We start from the raw sequence: 20,296 nt of genomic DNA on the forward strand, positions 1-20,296 counted from the left end.
GCAACAGGTGCAGGACGTCAGCCATCGCTGAGGTCTGTATCACCGGCTCAAGAACTAATGGATAACACCGGCACAAACCCTACTATTCAGAAACATCACATGCTTACCATATTCATGTATTATTTATTCTCAAATAATTCAATAGTTAAGTTTAATGTTGTATCTAATTATAATAAACATGTAATATATATTGAATCATTGTAACATAAAAGAAATATTACAAACTTACCTGACTAAACTGCAACAGATAAGGTACATGGACTATTTTGTAACTTCTTTATGCCTCGATTTTCAATCCATACTTGATCTAGAATAATAATTTCATTCAATCAACTAATTCCAACAGTAAAATTAACTCATTTTATGAAATTAAGTCTTTTTTAACATTTTTACAAAATTATCCCCAATATTTTACTTTTATACAATTTAGTCTCTACGCCCCAATCTTGCAATTTAACCAAATTTAACTAAAATAAAACTCAACCGAATAGTATAGCACTTTGCTACAGCCCATATTTTTAGTTATTTCATAACAAATCTTTTTGCTTTTACCACTTTCACATTTAAGTCCTTAAACATTAAAATTTCCAAAAAATACTTTACAAAATAATCATATTTTACAACCAAGCTTAATAATCTAACATAAAACTTCAAGAAAAACTCGATCTCATGAATGGAATAATCTAAAATATTTGACAGTTTTACAAATTAGTCCCCAAGTTAGCTAGATTAAGCTAATACTAGCTCGAAAACATAAAAATTACTAAATCCGGGAAAGGTTTACTCACCCAATCGTAGAACACAAGATTGCACGAAGCTTTCAAGTCCTAACAATGGCAGTTCAGTTCTCACCACAAGAAAAAAGAAAGGAAAAAGATTATATCAACCTTTAATTTTCTAATTTTAACTTACCATTTAGTTATCTACAATTTTAACCTTTAAATTATAACTTATAAAATCATTAAAATATGTCCATAAATTTCCATAACATAAGTATATGGTATAATTACCATCTAAGAAAGGTTTAATTGCACAATTGCTCCTTCAATTGTTTCAAATTTTAAACTAAACAAGCTTAATTTCAATTTAACCCTAAACTAGTTAGGAGTAAATGAGAAAATAGCCCAAAAGTTAGTGGATTAATCATATCCACCGCTTGGACTTTTTAACCATGGTCTAATCACCATTTTGTTCCCTTTACTAATTTAAATCGATAGCGATTAACTTTTACATCTTTTACAATTTAATCTTCTTATCTTAATTAAGCAACCAAACATCAAAATTACTGGACCAAACTTCAATTCACCTATAATATGACTCTGTAAATATTTAATAAAAATATTTGCAGCCTTAAATTATGAAAACAAGGTCCAAATACCTTTTTTTCAATAACCACTTTACTTTTGAACCAAACCATTTATACTAACTTTTAATTCAATTGGTTAAAATTCCTTAAATCAAAATTCATTTTAAAACTAATATTGACTTGTATAATTTAAATATTAATTATACGAACTTACTCATCAAATTTGTGGTCCCAAAACCACTGTTTCCAATAGCATTGAAAAACGGGTTGTTACAGAATCAATTATTTCCTTCACATGATTTATTCAATTAACGTCGAGATTATAAATAACATGAGTGGCTAAATCCCTTAGGGAGATTAACAAGTGTATGGGGCTGTGATTAACGAAGGATTTAGATTTTTCCCGAAAGGATTAGTTGGTATAGATTATGTGTTCTAAAACCACTAGGATTGATAACCCTAAGAAGTTATCATAGGCTAGACGAGGTTGGGAGATAAGTCAAACAGAGTAAATCGTAATTTATCCTGATTGAGAAAGTGAGGTAAGGAGATAAACGAGTATCAATCAATCAATTAGTTAAGTAGAGGCTGGGATGTAATAATTGGTTAATTGGTAGTTAATCCACCCTAAAACCCTAATCTGAAGTTAATTACAAACCATGAAGTGAGTTAATCTTCCTGATTGGTTTATTGATTTAAGTTGTTTGTATCTTTTTTTTCTTAGTTATTTAAATTCCCTCTTTAATCTATTTCATGGTTTATCGTAATATAGGAATTAATTACTACTACTTAGACCTATTATTGTAAAAAAGTTTTCATGATTTGTTCCATCCTCCCTTGGGTACAATACTCGGAATACTTCCAAGTGTTTCGTTGTACTAAGTATATTACAATTTGACCAATGCACTTGCAAACACCACTGTTCTGAATTTCTATATATTTTTGGTGTTATATTTTACTATAAACTATAATTCGTTTATAGGCGGTCACTAGGCTAGTGGTTGAATAGGTCAGACCATTGGTTCCCAATTCAACCAGTTAGATCGATTCGATCACCAGACCAACAATAATTAAATAAATAGTTGAAATTCATAAAAATCTAAAAAAAACTATTAAATCGGTTCAACCTATTCAACTATAAATTTTTTTCATGATTATTTTTATTTTTACTAATGATTAAATGCTAAAGTTACATACTTTATGTAATTAAATTGGTTAATTTATGAGAGTGCAACACTAATTTTTCCATGTTTATGTTGAATTTTGTGCAGGGGTGCAATTTGGGGCTAAATAGAAGAAAAAGGAAACAATTGGGCTAGATTGAAGAAAGAAGCAAAGAAGGAGGACCAAAGCAGAATTGTTCCAAGATTAATTAGCTGAAATTTTTGTTGACTTAGTGGGAGATTATGTTGGGATTTTTTTATATCATGGAATATTTTTCCTTGATTTTCTATGGCTAGTTGGCTCTTAATTTAGCAAAGCCACTAGTGTAAATATAGGACTACTTTGTTCATTTTATCATCAATTCATGAATCAAGCTTTCAATTAAGTCACTCATTAAGTGTTTTCTTTCTTCAAGTGTTATTCATCAAGTTCTTTTATCAAGTTTTTAATTACCAAGGTTTTTTTTGTTATTAAGTTTTGCATCAAGTTCTTTTTAAGTTTTTCATCAAGTCTTTTCATAAAGTTTTCCATCAAGTTTTTAATCATTAAGTTTTTCAATTAAGCTTTTATCTCTTGCAATTCAATCTTTTCTTTCCTTTTTGCAAATTTAGTTGCTGACATAAATTTCTTATATTTTTCCATTTATTAGTTTCCAACCTTGCGTCACCTTTACCATTTACTTTCATCTCTTTTTCATTTATTCAACCTTCTCCAATTATGCCCAATACCAACATGCCTCAGACCTTAGTTAACTAAATCCATTTTCAGCTTTAGGTCAGAGTTAGCCTCGTCAAAACCCGTGAGTTACGAACGCGAGCAATTTAACTCCTAAATTCCAATACTTATTATTTCTCCGGATTAAGAGTACGATCTTTTCAACTCACAAAGTCAGATCAACACTAAGTCAAAAAGACGTCATTTGGGTTAGTGAGGTTAGACGTACAGTTGGAATTTCGAAAGGATCAACACTAAGTGGGGATTACTGTTTGGTTCCGTCAAGGGAAGTAGTAACCAGATTTAAATGTCCCACGCGGTTGAGGGCATTGGTTCGAGCTAGGCTCTTTTAGAACGCAAAGCTGCCGAAGTTCTAAATCACGAATGTTTCATTGGTTGTTCAATCGGTAAGGGTTAGTTATTGGACGTTCCATAACTAATTTACACAAGGAAGAGTTGGTGTCCGAGGCGTCCTTGGTAGCTATAACTAGCTTATTGGAAAAAAGGGGTTTATCTAATTTCGAGGATCGGTTCAAAGACAAGAAAAACTCGTGCCTAAAGCTGAGCTTAGTTTAATTCATTTTTCTTCAGATTTATTTAACTACTTTTTATTATTTTATTTTCAACTTTTACTTTTTACGCATGTTATTTATTTATTTTAGGTTTCAAACTTTATCCCCCCGAACTTCTTGGGCCCGACAACTACCCCGACATAAACCTGGTCAAAAGAGCAACAATTTGCAGTAAACCTAGTCTCTGAGGGATCGACCCTACTCCCTGTACTGCTTAAATTACAAATTAGGCATAGGTTTATATTGGTGGATTCGACACCCATCAGTTTTGGCGTCGTTGCTGGGGATTGGCAATACTTATAATTGTTCAAATCATCTTCATGACCAAATATTCATTCGGAGATCTCGAATACGACCCGGAGATCAAGAAATCGACACGAGCACGACGAAAAGAGACAGAAGCTTTTAAACGTGCAAGTAAAGCAGAAGTTGAGCTAGGATAAGGGATCCTAGAATCCGACGTCGAAAAGTTGAGCCAAGCAATTCGTGCAGAGGCAATTCTACATGGGAAACAAGTCGAAGTGGTTGAACCTTAGACCTAACCACTTTTTGAAACAAAAGAAGTAGAAGTTGGTGAACCAGAAAGGATGGCTAACTGAACCATTCGTCAACTAGTGGCTGTTCCCGATGAGCAAACACCATTATGTATCAACTATCCAACTGGAGAAACCCCGTTCGAGTTGAAGTCAGGTCTGATCCACCTTTTGCCCACTTTTTGAGGCTTGAAGAATGAAAATCCACACACACACTTGAGAGAATTCCATATGGTCTGCTCAAGCATGAAACCTCAGGGAGTAACTGAAGATGAAATTAAACTTCGAGCCTTTCCTTTTTCTTTAGTTGATAAGCAAGAGAATGATTATTTTACTTACCCCCCGGTTCTATTACAACATGGGATGACTTATCTCGTGTATTTCTTGACAGATTCTTTCCAACATCGCGAGCAGCTGAACTTAGGATAGACATAGTAGGAAACCGCCAAATGGAGAGTGAATCGCTCTATGACTATTGGGAACGATACAAAAAAACTGTGTGCAAGTTGTCCTCAACACGGTTTGACTGAACAATCACTTCGTCAATATTTCTACGAGGGTTTGCTCCCTATGGAAATGATGATGATTGACGCTGCTAGTGGAGGGGCACTTGTCAATATGACTCCTCAAAGGGCAAGAGAACTGATATCCACCATGGTAAAAAATTCTCAACAATATCGGCCAAGTTCAGAACCCACAAGACGGGTTAATAGGGTAAACGTTTCATCCTTAAAAGTTAAGTTGGATAAGCTTACTAATATTGTTCAATCTAAGCTTACAGAAAAGATGAATCTGACCCAACTGTGTGGAATTTGTACTACATCTGAACATCCAACGGATTTGTGTCGAATCATTAACAAAAATTTAACGGCACATGTTGACGCTGTCGTAGGCTTTCCAGGACCTCTGCAAAGACGCTATGATCCTTTCTCCAACACCTACAATCCTGGGTGGAAGGATCATCCCAACTTGAATTACGGAGCTAATCCCCGATATAATTCGTCATACGAACTGAGACCTCTGCAACCACTGCAACCGCCACCCAAGCCGAGCACATTTCTAGAAGCTATTATGGAGAGACTTGCCGTCGATGCTACAAAATACCAACAAAGGACAGACGCATCAATATAAGAGTTAACTAATCAAGTTAGTAAACTCTCGATGGCAGTTAATCGTTTGGAATCTCAAGGTAAATTACCTTCCAAGACAGAGCCGAATCCTCGGCAAAATGCAAGTGCAATAACTCTTCGTAGCGAAAAAGTTCTGGAAACAGTTCTAGACAAAAGTCATGGGCAAGACAAGGAATGGGAAAAACATATCTCTGATCCAAAAGCTAGACCGAAATAAAAAATTCAGAAACCAGTTGTGATGCCACCTCCTTTTCCAAGGAGGCTCGCAAAGGATAAGAAAGAGAAGGAGGAAAATGAAATCCTCGAAACATTCAGGAAAGTGGAAGTAAATATCCATTTGCTTGACGCTATCAAACAAATCCCTCGTTATGAAAAATTCCTCAAGGAATTGTGTACTAACAAGAGGAGGTTAATAGGTAACGAAAGAGTAAATATAGGAGAAAATGTCTCCACAGTACTGCAAAAGAAAGTTCCGTCTAAATACAAGGACCAATGTATGTTTGCTATTTCCTGTGAGATAGGTAATGTAGGCATTAAGAAAGCCATGTGTGATTTAGGGGCTTCCATTAATGTTATGCCTTATCCTATTTATAAATTGATTAACACAGGTCCTTTAAAAGAGACAGGAGTAATAATCCAGTTGGCGGACAGGTCAGTCGTCTATCCTGAAGGGTTGCTTGAAGATGTCCTTGTTAAAGTTAACGAATTAGTTTTCCCTATAGATTTTTATATTATTAATATAGAAGATGATAACTCGAGTAATTTGTCTGACATTTTGCTTGGAATACCGTTTCTAAGTACCGCAAGCGCAAAAATTGACGTTCGGAGCTTAACACTGACAATGGAGTTTGACGACGAAATCGTGAAATTCAAAGTCTACAAAGCTATGGGTCTTCCTAACTCACTATCAAATATTTCTAGCATTGATATTATAGATGGTTTAATTCAATCCTATTCTGAATATCATGACTATGATGAGTTGGAAACTGTCCTTTACAGAAGCATTGACATGGATGTTTTAAATCATCTCGAGGAATTAGTAATTATAAAAGAACCGTTGCGAGAAATTGTCAAACACTTGGAGACGCATCCATCGTTGATGAATCAAGGTAACCAATTTGAACTATTACCTTTCCAAACTAAAATGTTGCCTTCAATTTTACAGCCACCAACCTTGGAGCTTAAAGCATTACTAGACCACCTTAAGTACGTCTTTCTGGGAGAAAAAAACACCTTATCGGTGATAGTGTCAAACTAACTAACCAAAGACTAGGAGGAAAGTCTAGTTTGAGTTCTGAGGGATTATAAAGAAGCTATTGGTTGGACAATAGCCGACATAAAAGGGCTAAGTCCATCCACTTGTATGCACAGAATTTCCATCGAAGATAACACGAAACCCAAGAGATATGCTCAAAGGCGTCTTAATCTACCCATGATGGAGGTAGTAAAGAAGGATATCCAGAAACTGTTAGATGCTAGAATGATATATCCGATCTCTAATAGTGATTGGGTTAGCCCGGTTCATGTCGTGCCCAAGAAAATTGGCGTGACAGTGGTGAAAAATTCGTCAGGAGAGCTAGTTCCTACCCGAGTCTAGAATAGATGGAGGGTTTGCATCGATTATAGAAAGTTGAATGCAGCTACTTGAAAAAACCATTTTCCACTTCCCTTCATTGATCAAATGCTCGAGCGATTAGATGGTAAGACCCATTATTGTTGTCTCGATGGATATTCAAGATTTTTCCAAATTCCGGTGGCACCTGAAGATCAAGACAAAACAATTTTCACGTGCCCCTTCGGAACGTTTGCAAATAGACGAATGTCGTTTGGACTCTGTAATGCTCCAGCCACTTTCCAAATATGCATGGTGAGCATATTCTCCGATTATGTCGAGAAAATCATTGAAGCCTTCATGGATGACTTCACGGTGTACGGTAACTCTTTTAACGAATGTCTCGATAATCTTGCTAAGATATTAAAAAGATGCCTAGAATTTAATCTTGTTTTAAATTATGAAAAATGCCACTTCATGGTTGACAAAGGATTAATTTTGGGTCATATAGTTTCCTCATAGGTATTGAGGTCGATAAAGCAAAAGCGGATATTATTGACTCATTACCTTACCCCACATCTGTGAGGGGAGTACGTTCGTTTCTTGGCCATGCAGGATTTTACAAACGATTCATAAAAGACTTCTTGAAAATCGCGCAACCGCTTTGCAGTCTATTACAAAAGGATAAATAATTTGAATTTGACCAAACTTGTAAAGACGCATTTGACTTGCTGAAGCAGAAATTGGTTTTCGCTCCTATAGTGCAACCACCAAATTGGAACTTCCCATTCGAAATCATGTGTGATGCAAGTGATCGAAGTGTGGTAGCTATTCTTGGCCAAAAAATAGGGAAAGAGCCTCATGTTATCTACTATGCTTCGAAGACACTAGATGCTAGCCAAAGCAATTACACAACCACTGAGAAAGAATTATTAGCTCTTGTGTTTGCTTTAGACAAATTTAGATCTTACCTGTTGGGAGCTAAAGTGGTTATCTTTTCTGATCATGCAGCTTTGAAATATTTAATAGGGAAGAAGGAGGCAAAACCTCGACTGATTAGGTGGATTCTGCTCCTACAAGAGTTCGATTTTGAAATTCGAGATAAAAAGGGATGCGAAAACCTAGTAGCTGACCATCTGGGTTGATTACTGATTCCAGTAGACGACACACCATTAAAAGACAGCTTCTCTGATGAAAACCTATTTTCAGCAAATGCGGTTCATCCTTGGTACGCAGACATAGTAAACTATCTCATTACAGGTATTGTTCCTTCAATATTACCAAGGTCTAAAAAAGATAAGATAAAAAAGGATGCTCGATATTACATTTGGGACGATCCTTACCTTTGGAAGCATTGCTCCGATCAGGTAATTTGATGGTGTGTAGCAAAAACAGAGGTATAGTCTATCTTAACTTTTTGTCATTCTTATGCATGTGGAGGACACTTTGGACCTAAATGCACCGCACATAAAATTCTCGAGTGTGGACTATTTTGGCCAAATATATTTCGTGATGCCTTTTTATTCTGCAAAACCCGTGAAAGATGCTAAAAAGTTGGCAATCTTAGTCGTCAAAATGAGATGCCCCTTACTCCTATTCATATTTGCGAAATTTTTTATGTGTGGGGTATCGATTTTATGGGTCCTTTCATTTTTTCTTTCGGTAATTTTTATATACTCTTAGCTGTTGATTACGTTTCTAAGTGGATAGAGGCAAAGGCTACTCGCAATGATAATGCTAAGACTGTGGTTGACTTTCTTAAAAGTTCTATCTTTTCCAGGTATGGCACCCCACGAGCATTAATCAGTGACAGAGGAACTCATTTCTACAATAAGCTCGTAAGTGCACTTATGGAGAAATATGGAGTGACTCAACGAATTGCCACTGCTTACCATCCACAAACAAACGAGTAAGCCGAAGTGTCAAACCGTGAAATCAAGTCCATCTTAGAGAAGACTGTTAAAACTAACAGAAAGGATTGGGGCTTGAGACTAAATGACGCACTTTGGGCTTATAGGATAGCTTACAAGGGACCAATAGGCATGTCACCTTATCGACTCGTTTTTGGTAAACTGTGCCATCTCCTGGTCGAATTAGAGCACAAGGCATTTTGGGGAGTTATATAATGTAATATGGAGGTGGAGACTGCAAGAAGGGCTCGAAAGTTGGACATTCAGGAACTCGAAGAAATTAGAAGCGATACATATGAAAATGCTTGAGTTTATAAAGAAAAAGCGAAGGCGTTCCACGATAAGATGATCACTAGGAAGCAGTTTTCAATAGGACAAAAAGTTCTCCTATACGACTCCACCTTAAAAATTTTTGCTGGTAAGCTTCGATTCAAATGGATAGGTCCATTTACTATTACTAATTTATTCTCAAATGGTGCAGTGGAAATTCAAAGCGAAGAAGTCCAGAAGTGTTTTAAAGTGAATGGTCAACTCCTGAAGCCCTTTTATGAGAATTTTCAAACGCACACAGTTGAGGAGATTGCTCTCAAGGAGCCCAGAATTTGAATAACAGGTCATCGAGCTAACAACGTTAAACAAAGCGCTATTGAGAGGCAGCCCAAATTTTTCCTTTAAGCAAAAAAAATTTTGGAAGGTAAAATGGAAGTGAAAATGCATGTCGAGGATCGGTTCTGTCTAAGGAAAGACTTGGTACTTAAGAATGTCCATTGTGACTCACCTCTCTTTCTTGGGAACTTACCTGGTGTATTTATCACAACTATTTTACTAAATCCCATAATCTTAGTTTTTAATAATTTATTTCTTGAAGATTTAAGCATAGCCTTAGCTAGTTCGAGAAATAATAGAAAACGCACATTTTATTTTATTTTATTTTATTTTTATCTTATCTTATTTTGCAGTTAAACTTTCCAAGATAAAATTAAATCCCCCATGTCAGCCCACAAGATTCCTCTAATTTCAGCCAAGGCCCAATCCACCTACCCACCATTTAACACCGTGGACATACCTACGAGGCACCCTCCACGACGTTAAAATACATGGGGAGTTAATTTTTCCTTTCCTTACTTACTTTTACTTTTTATCCTTTAAATAATTCAAATTACATTGGGACAATGTACAATAAGAAGGGGATGGGAATATAAATATCGGTTCTATTTTGCTTATCTGTCATCGCTATTTTTGCATGTTTTCGGTAAAAGGTAAAATTTTTCTTTTGATAAGTTAGGATGGTACACTTATGGTTTGACCTATTTAGCTATTTAGTTCTTTACACATAAAATTTTTTCAATAACCTAGACTTAGTGGGTAAGAAATTTTTGGGAATTATGAGTTTCCTGACTGCCTACCTTTTATCACATGCCAAATTTTTGAATGCACAAAAAAAGAAAAAGAAAAAAATAATAATACTCCTCTGATACGAATGTTAAGAGTGAAAAATTAGGGTTGTACATCAGGCTGAGTAACCGAAACGCCGTGCTTGGGTTGCCATCACATCTCGCGTAAAAAGGTTCGTGTGGCTATCCAATTTCTTTGCACTCACTCCGCTAACAAGTTATCATGAGTAAGGTGAAATAACCCGCTTAGAGACGTCCGAATTGAGTAACCGGAACATGGTGCTTGGGTTGTCATCATGTCTTGCGTCAAAAAATTCGAAAATGTCCTAAGTACAAAAATAATAAAATGAAAGGTAAGTCTATCAAGCTCTAATAAATTCTGAAATATATTTACTTACTTCTTAGGCTAGGTTATTTGAGATGTTATTGTGCTAGGATTAAATTGTTGAATTGTGTAAACCATGAGGGTTAAGTCCTATTTTGGAGAAAAAATTTCCTTTTGCAGATACATACAAAATGCTCGAGGACTAGCATAAGCTAAGTAAGGGGGATTTGATTAAATGCTAAAGTTACATATTTTATGTAATTAAATTGGTTAATTTATGAGAGTGCACCACTAATTTTTCCGTGTTTATGTTGAATTTTGTGCAGGGGTGCAATTTGGGGCTAAATAGAAGAAAAAGGAAACAATTGGGCTAGATTGAAGAAAGAAGCAAAGAAGGAGGACCAAAGCAGAATTGTTCCAAGATTAATTAGCTGAAATTTTTATTGACTTAGTGGGAGATTATGTTGGGATTTTTTTACATCATGGAATATTTTTCCTTGATTTTCTATGGCTAGTTGGCTCTTAATTTAGCAAAGCCACTAGTATAAATATAGGACTACTTTGTTCATTTTATCATCAATTCATGAATCAAGCTTTCAATTAAGTCACTCATTAAGTGTTTTCTTTCTTCAAGTGTTTTTCATCAAGTTCTTTTATCAAGTTTTTAATTACCAAGGTTTTTTTTGTTATTAAGTTTTGCATCAAGTTCTTTTTAAGTTTTTCATCAAGTCTTTTCATAAAGTTTTCCATCAAGTTTTTAATCATTAAGTTTTTCAATTAAGCTTTTATCTCTTGCAATTCAATCTTTTCTTTCCTTTTTGCAAATTTAGTTGCTAACATAAATTTCTTATATTTTTCCATTTATTAGTTTCCAACCTTGCGTCACCTTTACCATTTACTTTCATCTCTTTTTCATTTATTCAACCTTCTCCAATTATGCCCAATACCAACATGCCTCAGACCTTAGTTAACTAAATCCATTTTCAGCTTTAGGTCAGAGTTAGCCTCGTCAAAACCCGTGAGTTACGAACGCGAGCAATTTAACTCCTAAATTCCAATACTTATTATTTCTCCGGATTAAGAGTACGATCTTTTCAACTCACAAAGTCAGATCAACACTAAGTCAAAAAGACGTCATTTGGGTTAGTGTGGTTAGACGTACAGTTGGAATTTCGAAAGGATCGATTGTCTGATTGGTTTTCCGTGAACACATTGGCGTGCCAAGTGGGGATTGCTGTTTGGTTCCGTCAAGGGAAGTAGTAACCGGATTTAAATGTCCCACATGGTTGAGGGCATTGGTTCGAGCTAGGCTCTTTTAGAACGCAAAGCTGCCGAAGTTCTAAATCACGAATGTTTCGTTGGTTGTTCAATCGGTAAGGGTTAGTTATTGGACGTTCCATAACTAATTTACACAAGGAAGAGTTGGTGTCCGAGGCGTCCTTGGTAGCTATAACTAGCTTATTGGAAAAGAGGGGTTCATCTAATTTCGAAGATCGGTTCAAAGACGAGAAAAACCCGTGCCTAAAGCTGAGCTTAGTTTAATTCATTTTTCTTCAGATTTATTTAACTGCATTTTATTATTTTATTTTCAGCTTTTACTTTTTACGTATTTTATTTATTTATTTCAGGTTTCAAATTTTATCCCCCCGAACTTCTTGGGCACAACAACTGCCCCGACATAAATCTGGTCAAGAGAGCAACAATTTGCAGTAAACCCAGTCTCTGAGGGATCGACCCTACTCCCTATACTGCTTAAATTGCAAATTAGGCGTAGGTTTATATCGGTGGATTCGACACCCATCAACTAATTTCATGCAGTTTCTAAGTTAATCAATTCAACATGTTCAACTATCATTTTTTGTCCTAATTTTCAATTTTTACCAATTTCAAGCAGTTTCTAAGTTAATCGGTTCAACCGCTTTTTTCGGACAATTATATTGACCAATTCACAGTCCATTCAATTCCATCATGTTCTGTAACATTGGTCACATCATCAAAACTTGACATAATCCAAGTTCAAGGATCAAAATGAATGTAGTTGCCAAGTTCAAAGATCAAAATGGACCAAAAAAGTACAGTTACCAAAGTAGAGCTAATTACCAAGTTCAGGACCAAAAATTATTTTATTTTAATGTTTTAATTCAAATAGAACAAATAAGTACTTTGATTTTTATATATTAAATCTTATCGAGGTGTTCACACTATAAAAATTTGACATATGGTAAGAAAGAAAGTAAACATTTGTGGAGGAGAAAATTGCAACTTAAACCCTTCTACCTTCTATATATAATTTTTTATGGTGTTTTGCAAGTTCCATTTCAATTTACCTATATTTAATAATTCAACTAACAATTTTACACAATAAACCATTGCAACTTTTAAAACTAAATTAAATATTTAAAAATATAAATAATGTTGCAATAAATAATGATCACAATATTTAAATTAAACTAACAATCTATATTCATTAGCTAATAATTAAAATTAAATTAAAAACTATATATAAATATAGAATTTTGTACAATTATTATAATATTTATATTTAAAATAATTTCAAAATATCATTTATTTAAAATTCAATCTGATATCGATTATCATAAAATTAAACTTATATATTATTCAATTGTAATTTTTTATTGAAAATTTTATGAAAAAAATAAAAAATAATTTAATTAATCGAGTAAAGAAAACTAATAGTTAGTTATAATTCACGATCACTCTTTTATTTTGCAACTTAATAATTAATTAATAAAATTCACATCTTAATTTTTTTTAAATAACACACCTTTACATTTACCGATGAATGCCTCAAAAGCATATTTTCTCTTCAAAGCCATTAATTTAAAATGATAAAACTAAGTAATAAAAATAGTTATAATCTAACTAACATTTATTACTTAAAAAATTTTAGTTAAAATAATTAGACTTGAAGAAAAATTTGTTTATCTATTATTTTCTTTGGATTTAGCACATTTTCTGTACAAATTAACCACTCAAAGCGAAAGTAGACAAATGTGTTATACGGATACCATTTTTTATTATGTCAACTCTACTTTAACAAAATTTGTTACCAATGGAATAAATCTTGATTAATCAATCTATTCAATTATGTACTTTATATTATGAATCATATGACTTATACTAAATAGGATTAGATAGGTTTTCACCCCTTTCGAAATAGAAGTTGGATGACTGATTTATACATATATGATTAAAGAGATATTTCAATTTTTCAAAAATTACAAGAACAATCCATTTGATTAGATAAAATGAAAATACCACATAAATTAGGGTGTATTAAACATGAAAACGATGGATTTTATATTCACTGGCACTTTAAAGGACTGATATTTAATATCGAAAAGTATTTAATAGATTTTTATAAAATGAAGAAAAATGCTAATTGATTAAAATAAAATTATTATAAATAGAAATCGAGATTGAAAAATGTTAATTAGTGCTTATAAGCATTGAAGGTTAAAAATATCCTAAACCCTTATGCCCCCAACACAACCTAAGCCAACAACTTGGACCTACATCCCTACCACATGACAAACAAAACCTAAAGGTGTTGCTTAAGGAGAGAGCATATAATAATAGCTTTTGAAGTTGTTTACCCATATGGAAAAAATAATTATATCCTACAAATGGTTACCAATTACTTTTCGTAACTTGAAATTGATAGGGGTTGCGCGAACGCAGTGAGGACGTATCAGATATTAAACTGATAGAAACAGATACTACTCTTGATCTTAGCCAAAAGGTCGAGAAAAGGATCAATAAATGTCTAGATTTATATTTTATAATGTACCTTCGCCTCACCCTTTGCTTGTGCTCTCGATATGGGTCTTGGAGTAGGTCTGAACATTTGTTGCTATGGACAGAATGTATATAATTTTTTCTGCACCCCCACATGGGATGCTGGTGATTTTGCACGTGAAAATGTTTGGATAATACAACTATAGTTCACTTATTGCAGCCTATACTGATCATAAGCTGGAGAAGCATGTAGATTAGACCTGCAACTACGCGATGGAATTGGTAAGCCATTAAATAAAACAACAATTTGCAACATGTGTAAAGATAGTGTTAAGTTTAGTTCCCATGCAAAGGTGGCCATGCACGACATACAAAGGTGGTCATGCTCCAGGAATAGCAGCAAGCAGTGGTGCCATGGTGTGCAGCAACTGAAGTTTGAAGCTGCCAATCCATTTGCTGTTTTTAGTTCCATTTTGATTGTTTTGTAATCTAGTTCATGTTGAACTAAGTAGGTAAATGTTTTTGATATTGATTGACTGAAAAGTCAGCAATGCAAGTTGTACAAGCTAATCTTGTAAGTTTCAATGCAAATTAGTGGAGTTAGGTAGTTGATTAGGTGATTACTTGTTTGTTTTACTTGTTGACTGATATATGTTATGGCTTAATGCCTTGTTGAAGTGTTAATGAAAGAAATCAGCTCATTCTTCATTCAATCTTCTTCTCTCTTTTCTGTTTTTCACTAGCTAGTTTCATTTTTCTGTTTCTGCTTCCGAGTTTGCTTCTTCACCAAGGCTCGAGGCTTGCTATTCAAGCAAGGCATAAAACAGCCTGTTGCTGCCTCTTGCACCAATAATTGGTATCGAGAGCTCTTGTCTTAGTGGACCTGTTGCTTCAAATCAAGGAACTTGATGGCTTCTTCAGGATTTTCACCAGCAGCCCCACCAGTCTTCAATGGAGAAGGCTTTCACATATGGCTGGTCAAGATGAAGACTTACCTACAGGCCTTCGATCTGTGGGAAGTTGTTAACACAGATGCTGAGCCAGCACCACTGAGGGCTAATCCCACAGTAGCTCAGATCAGACAACATGCTGATGAGAGGACCAAAAGGCACAAAGCCATGTCCTGTATTCAGAACTGTGTATCAGATGTCATCTTTACCAGAATTATGGCCTGTGAGACTCCAAAACAGGCCTGGGACAAGCTTAAGGAGGAGTTTCAAGGCACTGAGAGAACAAGGCAACAACAGCTGTTGAACTTGAGAAGGGATTTCGAGAATTTGGAGATGAAGGAAGAAGAAACAGTGAAGCAGTATTCAGATAGAATTATGGCAGTGGTTAACAGCATAAGGCTCCTAGGTGAGCACTTTGATGAGGCAAGAATTGTGGAGAAAGTCCTCTCCACTTTGCCTGAGAGATATGAGGCCAAGATATCCTCCCTAGAGGACTCAAGAGACCTTGCTAGCATCTTCTTGACTGAGTTAATCAACACCTTCTATGCTCAGGAACAAAGGAGAGCTAGCAGAGCTGAAGATCACCAAGAAGGTGCATTTCAAGCCAAGGCTAGAGAAGCCTCAAGCACCAATGCTCAAAGAGGCAAAAAGCCTTGGAAAAACAGGCCTAAGCCTGATGCTGCAAGGAGCAATGACCAGCCCTGCAGATATTGCAAGAAGCCTGGCCATCCAGAAGACAGATGCTGGTTTAGGCCAGATGCAGTATGCCAACACTGCAAGAAGAAGGGCCATGTTGAAAGGGTCTGCAAAAACAGGAGTAAGCCAAGGCAGAATCAATTTCAGCAGTCAAAGGTTGAAGCTCGAGTAGCTGAGGACAGTAGTGACCAAGAAGAACAGGTCTTTGCTGTTTCCTGCTTAGCTGCTAAGAAGAAATGCTCAAAAGGCTGGTTGCTGGACAGTGGTTGCACTAACCACATGTCACCAGATGCCTCTTTGTTTAAAACCTTGGACAGAAGTTATAAAACCAAGGTCAAGGTTGGAAATGGTCAGTTTATAAGGGCTGAAGGAAGAGGAGAAGTGCTGATATGTACTCCCACAGGCAACAAGATCATTCCAAATGTGCTGTTGGTGCCAGAGATTGACAGAAACCTTCTCAGCATAGCTCAACTGCTCGAGAAAGGTTATTCTGTTGTGTTCAAGGACAAACAATGCCACATTGCTGATCCAAGTGGATCAAGCCTTATGACAGTCACAATGACTGATAAATGCTTTGAGGTTCACTGGGCAAATGACTCAAACTCAGCATACACAACTTCTGTTGATGACTTCAACCTTTGGCATCAAAGGCTTGGACATGCCAACTTCAGATCAATGGCTCGATTGGCCAAAGAGGGCATGGCAGAGAACTTCACCAGCTCAGTGGAGCATGATGATGTGTGTGAAGTTTGCCAAATGGGGAAACAGGCAAGACTGCCATTTCCTACAAATTCAGCTTGGAGAGCTACTGGAAGACTGCAGCTGGTGCACTCTGATGTATGTGGCCCGATGAGGACTGAATCACTCAGCAAAAACAGGTATTTCATCCTCTTTATTGATGACCTTACAAGGTTTTGCTGGATTTTCTTTTTAAAACACAAGTCTGAGGTAGCTCAAGTGTTTGCGAAGTTTAAAAATGCTGTAGAAACAGAAATAGGTTGCAAGCTGAAATCGATAAGGACTGACAATGGCACTGAGTACACTTCAGCTCAGTTTCAAGCCATTTGCAATGATGCTGGTATCAAACATCAGCTTTCAAATGTCTACACACCTCAGCAGAATGGGGTAGCTGAAAGAAAGAATAGAAGTCTGATGGATATGGCCAGATGTCTTCTGTTTGAAAAGAAACTGCCCAAGACCATGTGGGCTGAGGCAGTAAACACTGCTGTTTACCTTCAGAACAGGCTTCCTACTAAAGCTCTTGTATCCGAGACACCTTTCGAGGCTTGGTTCAGTTTCAAGCCTTCCTTGGCACATCTGAAGGTGTTTGGTTGCCTGTGTTATGCACAAATACCAGCAGCAAAGAGAGACAAGCTCTCCAAAAGGGCTCAACCAGGTGTTCTAGTAGGCTACAGCTCAGTCAAGAAGGGCTACAGGGTTCTGGATCCCTTGACAAACAAAGTCCAGGTGAGCAGAGATGTCATCTTTGATGAAAAAGCCTGCTGGAATTGGGAGAAAAATGAGCCAGAAGCAGTTTCAGAAGACCTAGTGCCTAATCAAGCTGAACTTGAGCAGCTAGGATCTGAAATGGATGTTGATGATGTGCCTGTGAGAGGCACAAGGCCCCTAGAAGATATTTATGAAAGGGCACAGGTTGCAATAGCAGAACCTAGCAGTTTTGAAGAGGCTGAGGCAGATGAAGGCTGGAAACTAGCTATGGTCAATGAAATCAACATGATTGAGAAAAACCATACATGGGAGCTAGTTGATAAACCTACTGGAAAGAAGACCATTGGAGTAAAATGGGTCTATCGAGTAAAACAGAATGCAGATGGCAGTCTAAACAAGCTAAAAGCCAGGCTTGTTGTCAAAGGATTTAACCAAAGGTATGGTCTAGACTACCTGGAGACATTTGCACCAATAGCCAGGCTAGACACAGTTAGAATGATAGTTGCCTTGGCTGCTCAACATCAGTGGACCGTTCATCAGCTTGATGTTAAGTCTGCATTTCTCAATGGTTTCCTGGAAGAAGAGATCTACATCGAGCAGCCTCAAGGATTTGTGATCACTGGCAAAGAACACATGGTGTACAGACTGAAAAAGGCTTTATATGGCCTGAAACAGGCTCCTCGAGCCTGGTATGCTCGAATTGACTCTTACTTGCTCAGTTTGGAATTTGAGAGAAGTCCTAGTGAACCAACACTGTATGTGAAGAAGAACCAAGCTGAAACTCAGCTTATTCTGTCACTCTATGTTGATGATCTATTGGTAACTGGAGGAGATAGAAGAATGCTGGAAGATTTCAAAAGAAAAATGATGGAAATGTTTGAAATGTCTGATTTAGGCAGAATGAACTACTTCCTTGGAATGGAAGTGAACCAAACAGAAAATGGAATCTTTCTTAGTCAGAGTTCTTTTACTATGAAGATCTTGGACAAGTTCTCTATGAAGAACTGCAAGCCAACAAGCACACCAATGGCTGTTGGAGTGAAGCTTTCGAGGCAAGGGAGTGGTGAACCAATTTGCGAGACCATGTACAAGAGTCTCATTGGTAGTCTGTTGTATTTGACTGCCACAAGGCCCGATATCATGTTTGCTGTTAGTGTGCTATCAAGATACATGAATTGCTGCAATGATCAGCACTTTCGAGCAGCTAAAAGAGTGCTAAGATACATCAAAGGCACCATTGGTCATGGTGTATTGTTCAAAAGGGCTGAAAACATGAAGCTAATAGGCTATGTTGATAGTGACTGGGCTGGATCGAGTGATGACATGAGGAGCACATCCGGATATGCATTTAGTCTTGGCTCAGGCATGTTTTGTTGGAGTTCTAAGAAACAAAGTCTGGTGGCACAATCAACAGCAGAAGCTGAATATGTTGCTGCTGCATCTGCTGTGAACCAAGCCATATGGCTTAGAAAAATCTTGGCTGATTTAAACCAAAACCAAAAGGAGGCAACAGAGATTTATTGTGACAACAAATCTGCTGTTGCAATTGCAAAAAATCCCATTTTTCATGGCAGAACCAAGCACTTCAATATTAAGTTGCATGTTATAAGGGAGATGGAACAAGCTCATGAAATCGAGCTGATTCATTGCAATTCAGAAGTGCAAATTGCTGATATCTTCACAAAGGCACTCAATGTGTCTAAATTTGTTAAATTCAAAAGGGAATTAGGTGTTACTAGCATGGAAACTAAGGAGGAGTGTTAAGTTTAGTTCCCATGCAAAGGTGGCCATGCACGACATACAAAGGTGGTCATGCTCCAGGAATAGCAGCAAGCAGTGGTGCCATGGTGTGCAGCAACTGAAGTTTGAAGCTGCCAATCCATTTGCTGTTTTTAGTTCCATTTTGATTGTTTTGTAATCTAGTTCATGTTGAACTAAGTAGGTAAATGTTTTTGATATTGATTGACTGAAAAGTCAGCAATGCAAGTTGTACAAGCTAATCTTGTAAGTTTCAATGCAAATTAGTGGAGTTAGGTAGTTGATTAGGTGATTACTTGTTTGTTTTACTTGTTGACTGATATATGTTATGGCTTAATGCCTTGTTGAAGTGTTAATGAAAGAAATCAGCTCATTCTTCATTCAATCTTCTTCTCTCTTTTCTGTTTTTCACTAGCTAGTTTCATTTTTCTGTTTCTGCTTCCGAGTTTGCTTCTTCACCAAGGCTCGAGGCTTGCTATTCAAGCAAGACATAAAACAGCCTGTTGCTGCCTCTTGCACCAACAGATAGAAACCTTTGCAAAAGTATACAAACAGAAACTTCCATGTAATGTAAACCTTACAGTTTGCGAATTCTTCTTTAGTATTTAATGGCTTACCTACCAATATTGCATAGTTGGAAAGACTGATTGCTTCTTCATCTTTTGACCTATATCAAGCTGCAATAAGAGGACTAGTGTTATAATATCCAAAAATTTACATGTGCAAATTCACCAACATGCAATGTGCTGTGCAGGAAAAATTATACTAGTTTTGTCCATAGCAAACTAAAAGTTCCTTCTGACATAGTCGAAATCCCATATAGAGAGCGCAAGCCAAGGGTAAGGCAGAGACGCATTATAAAAGAAATATCAAGATGAGTTTAAGCTCATACCTTTCTCGGCCTTTTGGCTAAGATCAAGTGTAGTATCTGTTCTTATCAGTTTAATATCTGATACGTGGATCATTGATCCGCATGATATTAAATCAATATTTTTAGGGGGAGAGCTCATTAACAATAGCTTGCTATTGGGTTCTCGAGTGTCGTCTTTGTTTTGCACTGCTGCATCGTTCTGGCACACCCCTC

The 20,296-nt window shown here is 36.3% G+C and overlaps 2 non-coding genes across 2 annotated transcripts; one reads left to right on the plus strand and one right to left on the minus strand.

Annotated features, from left to right (window-relative positions):
• Positions 1 to 14,180: 14,180 nt before the first annotated feature.
• Positions 14,181 to 14,377, minus strand: LOC121222970 (U2 spliceosomal RNA). The gene has a single exon (XR_005920337.1). It is a non-coding gene; the product is annotated as a U2 spliceosomal RNA (small nuclear RNA).
• Positions 14,378 to 20,100: 5,723 nt separating this feature from the next.
• Positions 20,101 to 20,296, plus strand: LOC121222960 (U2 spliceosomal RNA). Its single transcript, XR_005920330.1, has one exon. It is a non-coding gene; the product is annotated as a U2 spliceosomal RNA (small nuclear RNA).

This window comes from Gossypium hirsutum, chromosome D10 (genome assembly GCF_007990345.1).
Source record: "Gossypium hirsutum isolate 1008001.06 chromosome D10, Gossypium_hirsutum_v2.1, whole genome shotgun sequence".
NCBI classification, from domain to species: Eukaryota; Viridiplantae; Streptophyta; class Magnoliopsida; order Malvales; family Malvaceae; genus Gossypium; species Gossypium hirsutum.